A 5,237-nucleotide genomic window follows, 5' to 3' on the forward strand; every position below is an offset into this window, starting at 1 on the left:
GGGAATCGAACCCCCAGCCCTTGCGCCTGCTTGAAGGTGCTTTAATCCACTGAACTATTCGGCTGGTCCTAGAAATGTCTTAAAAGGAATCTAAAAAGCAAAAATCTCCCCAAATTTACACCATATGACAAAATGTTCACAGATTCTCAAATCATTAGAAAAATGTGATTGTTCCCCCCTCTCTCTCTCCTCTCTCTCTCTCTCTCTCTCTCTCTCTCTCTCTGTGTGTGTGTGTGTGCACGCGCGCACACGCATGTGTGTTCATTTCTCAAGTAGCACAACTGGGAAAGTAACAGTGCTAGGGGCCAGCAAAAAAGAGAATGGGGAACCATCTTAGATATGCAGCCTGTTGTAAAAGTGCATTTGGCAACTGCTGAGCAAAAATAAGTCTGAACTAATATCTAGACAGCAGTGAAAATGTATCCTGAACGCATTCCACGTAAGGATAATATAGTAACCACAGCAGAAGAAAGGAAGGCCATGAATTTCAGAGGACAGCTGGAGTTCTAAAAGTACACACACAAAAAAGCATACAGCCAGCTCTTTTGTATTGTGGCGGTCTTTTGCTTCCTTGCTTAATTCCTAAGTATTTATTATTTTCTTGATGCTTTTGTTCACATATTGATTTCTTAATTTCTTTGTCAGTGAGTTTATTATTGACATAAAGGAAAATTATTGATTATTTTGTGTGTTGATCACATATCCTGTTATATAGCTGATTTTGGTTATGAATTCTAGGTGTCTTTGGATCTATCTTGGAGGGCATAGTCTAGATAGAGGACCATGTCATCTGCTAATAATTCTAACTTCTTCATTTCTTACACATATCCATTTTATTTCTTTCTCTTGTCTGATCACTCTGGTTAATGTTATGAGAATTACACTGAACAGGAGTAGTGATGTTGTCATTCCTGTCTTGTTCATGATTTTAGAGCAAAAGCTTTCCTTCACTTACTATGATGCTGACCTTTATTTGTCACAAATGGCTTTTCATCAGAACAAGAGATATTTCTATATCCACTTTCTGCAGGGTTTTTATCATGAATGAATGTGCCATTTTGTCCATAGCTTTTGCATATCAATTGAGATGGTCGATAGTGTGAATTTTGTCCTTGCTTCTGTTTGCGTTATTGATTTGCAAATGTATGTTGAACCATCCTGCACCCCTGGGGTAAAGGCTACTTTGCCATGATATATAATTTTTTGATGATTTGTTGCATTCTCTTCCCCAGATTCTTGCTAAGAATTTTTGCATCAATGTTCATTAGAGAGATCGTCCTGTAGTTTTCTTTTAGGTTGAGTTCTTTTGTGATTTTGGAATCAGAATAATTCTATGACTTTGGAGATCCTCCTTATCTTTCAATTTCATTAAAGAGTTAAAGCTGTATTGGCATTAGATCTTCCTAAGGTTGTAGAATTTGGCATCAGGACCTGGCTTTTTTAAGTTAGTAGTTGTTTTTCTTTGCTTTGTTTTTACTTCTTCAATTTCATTTTCTATTATTCAATTATTCAGAGCTTTCATATCTACTGGTTCCATTTTATTATTCATATGTATCTTGGAATCTATCCATTTCTTCTGAATTCTCTGACTTATTAAAATATAAGATCTCAAAATAATTGTTAACAATCTTCTGGATCTTGACAGCATTGTGATTTTGCCTTTTTCATTTCCTATTGCATTGATTTAGGTTCCCCTTGTTTTTGTTGGTAAGTTTGACTAGGTCTTCGTATACTTTGTTTATCCTTTTTGATACTGGGGCTCAAACTCAGAAACTTGCACTTGCCAGGCAGGCACGTATGCCACCGGTCTATCACCCTGGTCCTTGTTTATCCTTTTAAAGTACCAGCTCTTTGATTCATTTATTCTGTGCATCTGTGTGTTGTCTTTTAGTCTCAACTTCATTGATTTCTCTTCTGGTCTTCATAATTTCATGCTTTGTACTAGTTTTTTTGTTTTTTGTTTTTTTGGGGGTTGCTTTCTTTTGTTTTGTTTTTCAAAATTTTATTGATAAACAGCAATGAGACAGTTTCAAATCAAATGGGAAGTACAGTTTCAACAAATAACACACTGCATATATTCTTCTTAGTGGTTAATTGCTGTACAAGATGCGGACTTGAGATTCTATTTACAAACACCATTAGAACAAATCATTCTATTCATTAAGAGTTTTTGTTGTTGTTTTGGCAAAACATTACACAATTTTTTATTAAGTGAGAAAGTCTCATTTGTTATATCATCACTTTGCTAGTCAGAGAAATGCTGCAGTGATGAAGAAAGTCAATGCCGGACCAACCAAAGTCCTCATTTCTACAACATTCATTTACAAAGACACAACATTCGACACAGCCCAACATAATATTCTTGGTTTTCTTCATACTGAAAACCCCGGAAGTCATCTTCTAATTGGGTGCTTTACTGTATAAATTATAGTTCTTCATTTTTACAATTCACCCCAAACTGCATGAGAGACATATACCACTAAAGCTGTTAGCAAATCCTTCACATATTGTCACCATCTGATGTGTCACTGCTACTTACTTGTCTCCATGTCATCATTCTTATTTGTAGGCTTAAAAGTGCTCCAGGGCCCAAAATTGAAGTCACAGATCAGGTCATTTGGAATTGGGGTGTTCCCCTTTGTCTAGGACCTTGAGGTGCATCGTTAGGTTATCTGTTTGGACTCACTTTGCTTTTCCGACATGGGCATTCACAGTTATAAAATTCCCTCCCAGGACTGCTTTCCTTGAGTCCTATTGGTTCCGATAGGTTGTAAAAATGGCCTTATCATTTGATTCTAATTTGTTCCTTAAGTTCTTCTGTGACGTATTGATTACTCAAGAGGGTATTATTTAATTTCCATGTGTTGCATAATTTCTATAGTTTCTTTTTCCATTGATTTCTATTATCTCAGGATAATATGCCTGAGATAACTTTTATAATTTGCATTACTTAAACATGCTTTGTTGTCTATACTGTGGTTTATTTTGGAGGAAATCCCATGTGTTACTCAGAATGTGCATTCTGGTTGGTTTTTTTTTTTTTGTGGAAGTGGGGATTGAACTCAGGCCCTTGTGCTTGCCAGGGAAGTGCCTATTCCACTGAGCCATCTCTCTGGGCCCTCATTCTGTTGTTTTTGAGACTGTTCACATGAACAAGATATTACTGAAATATATGGACTTCTTATCTCTGCATTAATTCAGTGTTGATGAGTTCTTTCTGGGTTTTTTTTTTCTTCTTCTGTTTAACTACTCACCTTTTCTAGTGTATTCATTCTCTCAGACATTTTGGCATTGTTGACTTCATTTTGCTCTTTCTAGCAAATACTTAAAAACATTTTGGAGTGCTGGGTTGGTGGCCATGAATATCTTGAGGTGCTGCTTGTCATGGAAATATCTTATTTCTCCAACAAGTTGCAAGGACAGTAGTTGGAAATTGTTTTCTTTTCTTGAAACACTGCTCAAAGTTCCCTTGGCTTTTAAGTTTGTGTTGAGGAATGTGCTATAATTATTTTTAATTAATTTTATTTTTACACATTTGACATGCATAATGATCACATTCAACATAGAGAATTTGTACCAGTATGTAGCATATCTTAATTCTTTTTTTTTCCAATCTTCTGATGATATTAGTATTGACTGCCAGGAAGAACAACTGATTATAACAATTGTGTCATCATGGCTAAAGTAGTACCATCAGTAATAACAATAACATCAAGTACAGTATTGAAAATGGCAAACTGTGATAACTGTTAATTTGCTACCTTTAACCATAGGTACAAGATTTATAGCTTTATAACTGAATCTAAAACACATCTGAAAATCCATACAGTAAATATTCACTCAGTAGGATGATTTTATTCTAAGGGGAGGAAACTTAAAAAGGATGAGAGGAAAAGATAGAGAAATAAAAAAGAGAAGAGATTAGAAGTAAGGCTGAAGAACAGAGGAAGTTTTGGGAAACTGGTGAAAAAGACAGGGTTGAAAGAAAAGATAAAAACAAGAACAAAACTAAACTAAAGGTGATATTCACTCAAGAAAAAAAAAAGAAGCAAACAAAGAAAAAGAGAAGAAAAAGAAAATGAGAAAGCTATTTCTCTGTGATTTCACATCTATGGTTATCTTCTGGAGTCTGCAATTTGGGGCTAGTGTTCAATTCAGGGCTTATCTCTGCTGTCACTGGTAGACACAAGAGGCAAAGCCCAGATCTATGCTGGATGATCCTAGCAAATCTACATTAGAATTAGAATGCAGTGCTAGACAGTACCAACAACCCTGCAGTGCAGTAAGAAGAGAGTAGGCTGTTGATTCTGGTGCTTGTAACTCCACAGATGTTCAGGCTTCTGGTTCCAGGTATAGGGCCTGAGTTGTTCCATCTACAATACTCTGTGTGTCTCTTGCTGAGCTGACCTTAGCTCCCTGAGTCTAGACATCTCCAGTGGTTGTCCAGGTGATTTTAATACCGCAAGCCCTGAGATGGAGCCAACCCAGGGCTGCTCAGAGTCCTGGATTCCACTGGCCCCTCCCTGAAATGATGTCTGGCCAACCACCATCTCCAACAGACACAGCAGTCACTTAGACTGGAGTCACACACCAGCTGTTGTAGGGCACAGCATCCACTGCTCTGTTCCACTGATGTTTCTCCCTGGAGATCTCTGGAGTCACCCGCCCTCACTATGTCTCTAGCGACTTTATCTTTCTCTCTCATGCCAGCAGCCAGGTAGGTAGGTGTGTGTGTGTGTGTGTGTGTGTGTGTGTGTGTGTGTGTGAGAGAGAGAGAGAGAGACAGAGACAGAGACAGAGACAGACAGAGACAGAGACAGAGACAGAGACAGAGAGACAGAGAGAGAGTTCCAATTTTTCACTTTCTCAGTGGAGCCCAATTTTCCCTTCTGATCCTTCCTGGGCCCTGGGGTGCTATCTCCTGCTTTCTTTTCTTCCAAAAGTTATCATTTTACAGTGTCTGGATTCCAAATCGCAGGTTGATTTGTGGCTGTTTACTGCTTTGCCATCTTCCCCAAAGTCTCTGTAACTCTAATAAGTTCTACATTTGTAAGTGATTTGTTGCTTTTCTCTAACAACTTTTAAGACTCTGTTCCTGTGTTAGTCTTCTAGGATTTTTGACTACCAAGTATCATGGAGAAGTTCTTTTTTGTTCTGTATGTCTTACATATCTGTATATTTCATTATTTCCCTATATTTGCAAATTTTTCTGCAAACAATTTTTATGACACTTGTGT

This window comes from Octodon degus, unplaced genomic scaffold (assembly GCF_000260255.1).
Source record: "Octodon degus isolate 3935 unplaced genomic scaffold, OctDeg1.0 scaffold00070, whole genome shotgun sequence".
Taxonomy (NCBI): domain Eukaryota; kingdom Metazoa; phylum Chordata; class Mammalia; order Rodentia; family Octodontidae; genus Octodon; species Octodon degus.